At 36.2% G+C, this 12,249-nt stretch overlaps 1 pseudogene; it reads right to left on the bottom strand.

Moving 5' to 3' along the window:
• Positions 1 to 7,697: 7,697 nt before the first annotated feature.
• On the bottom strand, positions 7,698 to 10,297 carry LOC143535427 (subtilisin-like protease pseudogene; annotated as a pseudogene).
• Between the last annotated feature and the right edge of the window lie 1,952 nt (positions 10,298 to 12,249).

Raw genomic sequence — 12,249 nt, forward strand, 5'->3', positions numbered from 1 at the left:
AAAACATGTTGAAGTGTGAAGTCCTGAAAGAGGACAAATCCGGTAGGGAAATTAAAAGGAAAAAAAGGGATCAGGCGATGGTTTTTAGGGGAAGGCACAATTGTCGATTTGATTCGTTACAAACATAGCTATGCACTAATTGTAGTGTTTGGTCATTTCTCTATCATTTACTTGTGTTAAGCAAAAAGTTATATCTATGTAGTTTTCTTTTGCATTTAATTATATATATAGGTCACAGAAGCATGGAATTTGATCTGAGCCGCCCGAACTCAAACCAAAATTGCTTCTCAGCCGTTTGATAAAAATTAAAAAGCAGTTTTTTTCCTCACGTGCTCCGAAAGAAGAGGTTGAGGACGGTTCTTCATCCCTTCAATTTCTTCCCCACACTGTAATCGTTAAAGAACAATAACATGGAAAGAAGAAATGAAACAAGAAAGAAAATTTTATTATCTCAGAATAAAAAATTACACAAACAAGAAACAAGAAACCTATATATATATATATATATATAGACTAAACATACACGACGCATATGTTATAAGGTGTGTAAGTTACACGCCGTATAACATAAACGGCGTATACACACACACACACATACATACATACATATACGCTCACACCCCCTCAAGTTGGAGGTTGAGAAACCCCCCAACTTGCACAATAGCTCATGAAAATGAGGTCATGGTAAGCTCTTTGTAAAAATGTCAGCAAGTAGCAAGTTGATCTTGGGCGTTCGTATGCACCAAAGTCATGAGGCCCTCTTGTAACTTCTCGCGAACGAAATGACAATCGATTTCAATGTTAGTCCATTCATGAAAGACATGATTCTTTGCAATATAGATTGCAGCTTAACTATCACATTTGAGTGTGATAGGAGTAATCTTAGGAACATTGAACTTCGAGATAAGTCTTGTCAACCATGCAAGTTCAGCAGTCATGCGTCGAAGAGATTGGTACTTTGCTTCAGCGGAGCTCAAAGAAATGATAGGTTGTTTCTTAGATTTCCAAGAAATCAGAGAGCCCCCAAGTGAAACATAAAAACCACTGACCGATCGACGAGTATTAGGACAAGCTGCCCAATCCGAATCACAGAATGCCAGTAAAGCAAATGAAGGATTGTTGTTGAAGAATAATCCTTGAGATAGAGTGCCTTTGACATATGAAGGAGTGTGAAGTGATGAAGCAATGATTGGCTCAATGAGACATCCTCGGATCTTGCATTAATTGGCTCAAAAATTGAACAACAAAAGCAATATCAGGTCTTATGTGAGTAAGGAAATTAAGTTCCCAACAAGTTTCCATTATCGTAAAGGTTCATCGAGAATGAGTCCCTCATGAGCTTTCAGTTGTAAATGATGAGGCAACGGAGAGTTGGTGGCAGAAAGATTGAAAGTATCAAATTCGGAAAGCATGCCCTTAACGAACTTGCGTTGGCACATGATAACCCCTATTGTAGTGTAAAGAACCTCCATTCCCAAAAAATAATTGAGATGTCCCAGATCTTTGATTTTGAAAGATGAATCCAGGAAAGTCTTGAGATTATTGATCTCTTCCAAATTGTTCCCGGTAACTAAAATGTCATCAACATATACAGCAACATAAACCACTGAGGGTCCCATAGACTTTGAAAATAAAGAATGATCATTCTGAGAACCCACATACCCCCTTGGTTTTAATGTGGAAGAAAATTCCCATACCATTGGTGAGAAGCCTGCTTCAATCCATATTAGGATTTATGAAGTTTAAGCACCTGCTTATCAGGAAGTTGCATACCAGGTGGTGGTAACATATAGATATCCTCATCTAAATCCCCATGAAGAAAAGCATTATTAACATCAAACTGAAAAAGAGGCCAACTCCGTTTTGTAGCAACAACTACAAGACTTCGAATGGATGTCATCTTGATAACAGGAGAAAAAAGTTTCATTATAATCAATCCCTTCCTTTTGTGTATCTCCCCTCACCACCAATCTAGCTTTACAACGTTCAACTGTCCCATTTGCTTTGTGTTTAACTTTAAACACCCATTTTCACTTAATAGCTTTCTTTCCAGGGGAAGATCAGTAATTGCCCAAGTATTATTGTTTTCAAGAGCCTGAAATTCAGCTTTAATTGCATCTTGCCATTCAGGAATGCAGACAGTTTCCTTTTAAGAAGTAGGCTCATGTAAATTAGAGATTGATTGGAAGTAAGAAGATGAGAAAAAGAGCAAGAGGTAGGTGAAGAGCACGAATTGGTGACAGTGTGGAAACAATGATGAGAAGAATCAGAATGATTATAAACATAATCATTCAAGTATGAGGGCCGAAGAGAAGTTCTCGAGGATCTTCGAACAGGTTGATCGTTAGGAAGAGGATCAGAATTAGGAACGAAAGATGAAGGGTTAGGAACATGATTAGGAGATGGAGTAGGGGAAGTAGACAATGGATCATCAAAAAATTAATTGATGAGATCAATGGATAGAAAAATGAAACTTTCTTTGGATTTAGTTATTGAAGGAAATAAAGCTACAAAGAAAACAACGTCTCTTGATATGATAACCTTGTTTGTGTCAAGGCCATATAATCTATAAGCCTTTTTACCAAGAGGATAATCTAGAAAAACACAAGGCACAACGCTTGGTTTAAATTTATCTCTTCCATGAGACAATGTGGAAGCATAAGCAAGACAACCAAAGGATTTCATGTGAGCGTAAGGAGACTTTTCAGTTAAAACCTCATAAGGGGTTTTATTATGAAGAATCTCGGTAGGAAACCGATTGATTAATGTGTCGCAGTTAAAACACAGTCATCCCAAAACTGGACTGGGAGCTTAGATTGAAACATAAGTGCTCTTGAGGTTTCAAGCAAGTGTTTATGTTTTCGTTCAACAATTTCGTTCTGTTGAGGGACAACAACACAAGTGGTCTGATGAAAAATGCCTTTACTCAACAAATAAGCATGTTGGATTAATCCAGACCCCGGTTCAAAGGCATTATCAGATCTGATGCATATTACATTTGTGCCAAATTGGTTGTTAACCATTTCAATAAAAGACTTACGTATGGGAAAGGCACTGCTTTTAGTTGAAAGCAAATGTGTCCGGGTGGTTTTGCTATAACCATTGTAGGTAGCTGTGTGATAAGGCCCCCAAACATCAATATGAATTAGCTCAAAAATTATACTAGTTGATGTGGTACTAGTAGAAAATGGCAGTTTATGCTATCGTGCCTTAGGACAAATATCACAATGCTCAATAGACTTCAAAGAAGTATTAGAAATGAAAGGTAATTATTTCAGTTTGTAAATTGGTAAATGGCCAAGTTTGTTGTGCCAAATTTCACTATTTACAACAGTTACAAACTTTATTTGAAACAAATTTTTTTTTCAGAAAAACGCTTAGTAGCCTCGAGAAGGTATATAGACCATTCAGCATGTCACCAAGAACCTGAGGGCTCTTCAGAGAAGTGGCCTGCAAAACACAGGTGTTTTTAGAGGAAAGAACAATACCATCAGTATCAGAACATAATCTTGATACAGAAAGAAGATTATTTATAAAATGTGGTAGTAAAAGAACTTTTGACAAAGAAATATTACCAGTTAAGGAACAATCCCATACTAATGAACAGTGATAGATATGCCATTAGAAAGAGTGATGAAAATTGGATTTTTGAGAAAAGAAAGCTAACAGATTTTGATTATGGCACATATGATCATTAGCACCAGTGCCAATGATCCATTTGGAATAATATTTTGAAGATTGCAAGACATTATACTTAGAATAAGAAGCATGCAGAAAATAGTATAACAAACTTATCTAGTGACTATGACTCTTTTATTGAGCCGGATAAAACAAACACTAAGCACATAACCTGCATGATTCTAACAACCAATAAATAGAAACATAATTTTGAATGTCACTTTTAACAATTTAAGAACTAGTCGTTTTTGAGAATGACTTTGTGCCCGAACCTTTAGCGATCAAGGTCCAAGGTTGTGATTGAACTGTTAGTAATTGTATTCGCTACCAAAACTATTTGCGACGGAACCATTTTGCATTGAACTATAATTGACTACAATTGTGACTGAACCTATTTACGACCAATTTTGCAACCAAACAAGTTTTCATTTCAAACTTGCAACCAGCTATATTCCTAATCGTTTTCACGACCCAATTAATTTTTGTTTTAATTTGTATTAATGCGATTCTATTTGCGACATAAGCCTTTTCATTATATCGTTACCAATTTTACGACCATTTAAAAATTTTTATTTTGAATCCATGCCAACATATATATAGTATGGTACCTACAGGTTTCATTAAGCTACATGATGTGGTCTAATATATATATATATATTATTATATAAATATTTTCTACACTTTTAAATACTTTCAGGCCAGATTTTTAATGAATATTATTCTTAGTTGGTTCATGTGTGGGTTTTAAGGTTTTAAGAGAGATTGAGCTAAAATTAGATACTTTTACTAAACTTGAGACAATGAGCTAAAACTGAATATTTGAACTAGAATTGAGACCAACAAGCGAATATTCGAATAAATTTTGTTTATGATTATTATCTTTAACTTAAAACTATATACATATGTAATCTTGGTTATGGTTAGAAGGATAATTCCTGATACATATTTTAAATTATGAATAGAAATAACAAATGTTAGTTATGTTTTGGTCAGGTACAACAAAAGAGAATCGAGGCTTTCAAGTATGCTAAATAATCATGATTAGAAAGAAATGCACATGGAGACTATGGAGTTAAAGAAACAATGATACAGAAGTTGGGCTGATTTCGTAGTGGATCCATGTTTTTTGGGCCCCATCAAAGAACAAATAAAATAAAGAAAACTATATGGCCTGTAGAAACGCAAGTATGCGGAATTAAGGTTTAAGATTTCAAGGTTGTTAAATAAAGAAAAAAGATTATGAGGTAAAAAAAAGCATATATATAACAAAGGCTTTGGTTATCCATACACCCTTTGACTTATACACACCCACTTTTAAGTGGGTTCAATACGATCGTATAACCCCTATGCGATCGTATGTAAGGTGTGTGGATAACCAAAAGGTGTATGAATAACATATCCCATAACAAAAGGGGAGTTCAACGTTGGAACAATTATTGGTATTATTGTTATATTCTTTGGGGAGAACCTTGCTGCTGTCATAAAGGGGAGTCCCAAGGAAGAAAAAGAGAAACAAGCATATCTTGGTTCAAGCAGTGAGCGTTTGGATTTAACACCTACTCATCCAAGCATCCTTATTATTGGTTTGAATTTATTGTTTTCGTCATGAATTTATTATTTGAACCTATTTATTTTCTTTTGTTCTTGAGTATGGTTGTTGGCAAAACCCCTTAGACCGCCTAGGCTTATGATGAACATTTGATTGACGTTTTATTTTATTTGGGATTTGCTTTTCATTATGGTTTTATGAACTAGTAAACGGCTTAATTATATTAAATTGATGCATATGGATACTTGAGGTTGTTTAATTAAGTTTTATTATTCCATAGTTTCCTTGATTATTGTTTGTCATTATGATAGGTTTCTATTAGGTCAATCTACTTTGTGTTTTTGACTATTTTATGATTGATTTTGAATAATATCATAGTGAATAATATTATTTAACCAAATAAACCTAAGTGTGCTGCTAACCTAAATAACTGTAAGGTACTAGGTTATTGGTAGGTCTTTGTTGATCAGGATTGCTAGATTTAGTTCTTTGTAAGGAGTCCGTCTAGGTTTGATTGATTAACTTTGTCTATCGAGTCAATTGATTATATTAGACTGCCTTTGATTTTCACGCTGTAAGGTAGGATTTTGTATAAAGGAACTAGTTTGTAATTAGTTAGGTGACCGTAAGGAAACTTGATTTTAATACTGGTGAGTGTTAAAACTTAATAGAGATCCATAGGTGTCTTCTTGAGGAGGGTCAGGGGTCCTGTTTGGGCTTTCTTTAAGCGTCTATTTTACGATCCCAGTTCCATAACATGCATTTTCCAACTAATTGACAATTGATACATTAGGGATTCTAGCCTAGGTGGTTGCTTGTCATCATTTGAATTAAGTCTAGGTTTCAGTCATCTTTAAGTCTTAGTGATTAATTTAATATTAGTTTTTAGTAACCCCCCCAATAATAATAAATAAATAGTCGTGCTTGTAGTTGAGTCTAATTTAGCTAGTTTACGTAATTAAAAGAGTCTCGTGGGTTCGATATTCAGACTTACTTAGTTGTACTAGAGTCGATCGGTTCACTTGTCGGTTAGTAGTTTAGTTAAGTTTAAGAGTCTAGAATTTATTACTTAGTGTCTAGATTAGCGTGTTTTTATATAACTACTTTTAGCACATCACTACACAATACACCCACAAATTTTAATAAGTTACACAATTAACCCCTCAAAGTACAAGTTTCATTAACTTACACGAGATATCCACAAGTTTCAATAAGTTATCAAGTAACCCTATAACTTTTTAAAAATTTTTAACGCTTAAGCTTCATTAATTTACATACTTAACCCCACAACATTTTAATATGGCTACCTTCAAGTTTCATTAACTTAGACAAACAACCTACAAGTTTCAATATGGTAACCCAAAATTTTAATATGGTACCGATGCCAACCTACCTAAGCCCCGCTGCTGCAATGCATGATTTTTTTTACCACTCTACAAACAGAGACAAGCAATAGCCACCGTTATCCCGATCAAGTTAAGCTTTATATTTTAACAGTTTTCAAGATTAACACTATAACCGTTTTATGATCGAATATCCTGAACGCTAATACACACATTCTTAAAGCATTAAAATAGTCAGTTAGTCTCCTTGGGGAGTGGAATATCGGGACAAGGATTCCTTCACTAAGTAAATTATGAAGGATGACAACACTATTGAATTCATCGCTTAAGTTTCTGTTACGGTTCAAATGGTAATATGATTGATTAAGAGAAGAAGAAGCCAGAACAAGGAAATACTCTCACATCATCGATACATTCTATTACGTTCCTTCTTTGATTAAGTACAAATACAAGTTTACGACCTAACAAGAGACCCACTATTCTATGAACTATTACAATACAACTCCTTTACTGTATATTTAATACCTAACAGCTTCCCTAATTCTTAATTGAACCCACCATCGATATTGGGGATGATAAAAGGTATGTTGTGTGTTACAACTGGTTGCATATTTGATACGGAAACCAATTTGATTTCTCTGGTTTGGATTTGAAATGTTGCTATTTTTATAGTTTGATGCTTTTGTTTGAGTATTGGATTCAAATCTCCGTTTGTCTATTCACAAGCACAAGTTTTTTTTTCAAGAGTCATTTCTTCATCACATTGCTATTTGCTTAAGCTCAGAACCTTTAAATGACCGTACGGTGCGACCCCAAACAACCCTTCGAAAACAAGGTAGGGTTAGATTATAGCAAGCCCATACAAAAGTGAGACCAAACTAAAAACATTTTAAACATTTATAAAGTCAAACACATATTGCTCAGCTTTGTTAGGCATAGTTAAATGTATAGTTTCAGTTTAGGTTTCTACTATGATCTATTTAGTTGTGTTATTTGTTTTGGGGCAAAATGGTAAACAAAATTGAAGGACTTAATTAATCTAAACAACTTTTGTCATCATTCATATGTTCTTGATTAGACTTGTGATTCTAAACTTTGTTTTTGCCCTCTTGTCTTCTTTAAAGCGATTTAGGGTTTTGTTTGCCATCTACCTTTTGTAAGTTCTGATTCTTAACATAGATGTTAACTGTTTCGTTTGTTTGTAAATGTATACTATAAGTGGTTACAACATTACTAAGTTCTGATTAATAGAAGATTTATAAATGGTTACAACTTATTTAAGAATAATGCATTGATGATTCTTATAACATTACATAAGAAGTTAGAGACAAGTAGAGGCGAAGCCACGGAGGCAGGCAAAGATGGAAATTAGGAAACAAGCAAGAAAGGAAACATGGAGTCAGTCACAAAGATGGCTAGATCGTCATTGTCTCTTACACATACCTGATAACAAACGGGGTTCTAACCAAGTATTTACCCTAACGCCAAGCCATCACTCCTTCATCATAAGGAACATTAACTTCCACGTCACTATAACGTCTAAACGTTAGTTCATACGTCAACTTTTGGTTCACTTCGGTGAATTCCAAAGTAGGATTGTGAATTTCAAGAACTATACCCTTTGGAACAATAACATCCGACCCCGATATAGTGTAAATGGAATTCGCCTCACCAACGTTTGTCAACGTCCTTATGTATGTTTTGTTTTCACCACTTGCTAATGCCATCACAAAGGAAGGATAATTCAGTTGTCCTTCGGGAATAGTTTTCTCGCATGAAACTGTTTTCGTTACAATGATTCCAACTTGTTGGCTTGTGTATCCGAGACCACTTTAATAAGGAATGTAGTCATCTGGTTCAATGTCAAAAACTAGCCCTGGATCATTAGCTTTTGATGGATTCACATGGCCCGAACCTATGGCAAATTTGTTTGCTTGTAGCCCGCTTTCTTCCGCAATAGGGTTACCGTTTAGGCTTACTTGACCAGTTGTTGTCATGATTGCGGATTTAATAGCCGCAGGTGACCAATCAGGATGAACTACTTTCAACAATGCTCCTATGCCTGCTAGATGAGGGCAAGCCATTGAAGTACCAGATATCATATTAAACACATAGTTTGTTTGGGTGTTGTTGTCAATAGAGACAGGCCATGCTGCTAGCACAATGACGCCTGGGCCAATAATATCTGGTTTCAAGATTTATGGGCTTTGCAAATTTGGCCCCCGAGATGAGAAAAGAGCCACAGCAGGAGCTGAATCTACTCCGATTATAGTCCCCCGAAACAACAAAGTGGTTGTAGGAGACGTGGTTGAGTTAATGTACGTATTAATTGCAATTGCTTCTTTGTAACCGACATTTGATGCAGGAAGAACATGAAAATCCACAAAATTTTGTTCACCATTTTCCGCTTGGTTCAGTAGAATCATCGCAGCACCACCGGCATCTTTTATGGTTTGGCCCTTTTCAATTCTAGATATTATACCTCTATCACACACTACTATCTTTCCTTTCACATCCACGTGGTCTAACGATCCTTCCGCACACAACGACATGTTTTGATCACCATTCAACCCCGGGTACACCAAAGGCAAATATGTTTGAGGGAAATCTTTCAGTTGTAAAAGCGATTGTCCATCTAACACATCCTTGTTTCCAAGAGAAACAGACGCAACAAATTTCCGATCAATGGTGCTAGCACCTACCGTTAGCATCCATGGTGCTTCATTGTGTAGTGTAGAGCTTTCAGGACCTAAATTACGCCCAGAACAAGCCACGAATATACCTTTTTGTATCGCGGTAAATGCACCTACAGCCATACCATCCTTATAAAATGGAACAGAATCAAAGCCCAGCGATACCGAAATCACATCTACACCGTCTTCAACTGCTGCATCAAATCCAGCTAAGACCACACTCTCTAGACAATCCAAATGCGTGCACACTTTATACATCGCCACATGCGCAAGTGGTGCCATCCCAACCGCGGTCCCTTTGGCATTTCCAAAGAAACTCGCATTATTCACAAAATTCCCAGCCGCTGTGCTTGAAGTGTGTGTGCCATGCCCGTCTTGATCAAACCGTGTATCATTTATACCGGTCGTTGTAAGATCCTTCAACCCAATTAGTTTATTATTGCACCCTTTAATTTCACATTTCCCTTTCCATTTTTCTGGTGGGGGAGGTACTCCATTGTCGTTAAAAGACGGATGGCTTGGAGTCGTTCCAGAGTCGAGAAGCCCGATTATGACCCCCTTTCCGTAGTTCGAACCACTCCAGAAACCTGAATTCTGGTGCAGCCCCAAGAAGTTGGGAGTATGAGTAGTATCTTTCATGTACACTCTCTCAGGCCTTGCGGATAAGAACCTGTCTTTACTTTCCATCGCCTTGACATGATCTAGAGATAGTTTTGCTGCAAACCCGTTTAGCACGTTATGATATGCAAACACCATTGTTGGTTCGTCATTTGCATCGGTTGTGGCTCGTGGTAAAAATGATTGGTACCAGTTTTGACGATCTTGTTTTAGAACAAACTGTTGAGTCTTGGGTAAGTCTAAATGGACAATGTAGGTTTCGAGTTTAGCTACATTGGCTGAAATGAAGGTTAAAATGGTTGTTAACATGAGAACCAGTATGGAAGCCATTGGTCTCAGTCATATTTTGTGAGTTGTGAGGACATATTTCTATGCTCATTCACAAGTGTATTTATAGATCAGTTGGGGCAGATGGAACCAGCCAACTAATAATATTTTGTGCACGAAAGATGGTTGGATGACTTCAAATTTCGCTTGCCGGATTTTGTTGAAAGTATTATCAAGGCATCTTCGGGTTAACCGGAAAATAGTGCTTGTATCCTATTGTGATTAATTTTTTTTATCTTGTTCAAGCTTCAATGATTACTGAAAATGGCAAGGTATTGGAACATAATGTGTATTTTTTAAGAAAGTTCGGCTTTCATTTTTCAAAATATTTGAAAACTGATGGGATTTTTCTTTTGTCATGGGAATATATTTGGTTTGACTAGATGTCTATGAGAGTCAAACCCTTTTTTAAGAATGTATCAAAATAATCACTACTATGTTAATTATGTTACTAGAAAGGATGTGTACGGATTCATTTGGGTCGGTTTAAAAACCAAACCAAAAAGAAATTTTGGGTTATGAAAATCGTTCGGTTTCATTTTTTTTGGTATTGGTTTGGGCTTGGCTTGATATCAGAGAATAAGGACTTTTTGGTTTTTTTATCTACTGATCGGTGTATTCTTCACACATTTTAATATAGTTTAAATAGTTGCGTATGAATTTGTTTTTATTATTTATATGTAGTGTTAGGACCCGTTTTGTATGTTTTAGTCTTTTGTATTGGTTCGGTTATTTATTTGGGGCCGATTAGTCATTTTGTATGTATTGGGCCACGGTCCATTGTAAAGAAGCCCATTGGGCCTTAGTGAATATAATTCATACTTCTCATGCATGCCACCCTATAAATAGGGAGCATGCCATGAGAAAAATAACCTTTTGCCAAAAAATCTCATTACACACTTTCTTTCTTTCTCTCGGCTCTCTCTTTTTCTCTCTTACTACTCTCAACCAAACATAATCTATAGATCCGAGACCTCTTGGTTGCTTAGTGTGATTTCTGCTAGCACTAAGTTAGGTTGATCAAAAGACGTTGTTAGATCCACTCGAATAGGGACCTACAATTGGTATCAGAGCTTCGGCTCACTAGTTGAGGGTTTTTGGATCACAACCTTGGGTTTTGATCTTGAGAAGAAGAAAACAAGTGTTCTTGCAAGAAAAGTTCACAAACACCACAAAAACAAGAAAAATACAAAAATAATCGACAAAATCTTCATAAAAGTTTTAGAAAGTGTTCTTGGTGAAGATAGCAAGTGTTCAAGTTCTAGATCTAAAAGGTTTTAGTCTTAAAAGTGACAAGCTTTGGTGTTACGGGTTGTTTGAAAAGTATTGAAATTATCAAGTTAAAATTTTCGCTTCTCATGGCATCACAATCAGTGTACCAACCTTTGACCTAGTATTGACAGTTTAGGTGGAACAGATCCCAAGGAAGATTGCTTCTGGAAGCTTAAGAGTTTTTCGCTTCGCTTGAAACAATTTCGCTTCGCTTGAAACTTTTCGCTTCGCTTGGAAACCTTTTCACTTCGCATAGATTTTTTCGCTTCACTTCACTGTTCACATTTCGCTTCGTATAGAAATTTTTCGCTTCGCATTACTGTTCATCAGAGATCCTTTTCGCTTCGCTTAGCTGAACTTTTTCGCTTCGCTTGGTTTCATTTTTTTCGCTTCGCTTGAAAAGGTGTTTCGCGCGAAAAACTTACCTGTGTTGAATTTTTAAGCTGTTTAAAGTTTGCTAAGTGTTTGAGACTTCTAAAATCATGACAAGCACGGATTCTGAACTGTTGAAGGGGTACTTGTTGTTGGAAAACCAAGTGGGAACACCTACAAAACCACCAAAATATATGACCTTGGATGATAACTTTGCAGATTTCAAATGGAGATTTATGAATTATATCTCATTGACTGAGACTGATTTGATGAGATGCTTTGAACAAGGTCCTCACGTTCCCGTGACTCGCACTGATGCTGGGGAACAACTTAAGGCTCCAGAAAACTATGATCAAGCAGACAGGGACCTGTTGGCACAAGATAAGAAAGCCTATCT

This window comes from Bidens hawaiensis, unplaced genomic scaffold, assembly GCF_021521415.1.
Source record: "Bidens hawaiensis isolate Kalapana, Puna unplaced genomic scaffold, B.hawaiensis_p1.1 tig00010472_1, whole genome shotgun sequence".
In the NCBI taxonomy this organism is placed as follows: domain Eukaryota; kingdom Viridiplantae; phylum Streptophyta; class Magnoliopsida; order Asterales; family Asteraceae; genus Bidens; species Bidens hawaiensis.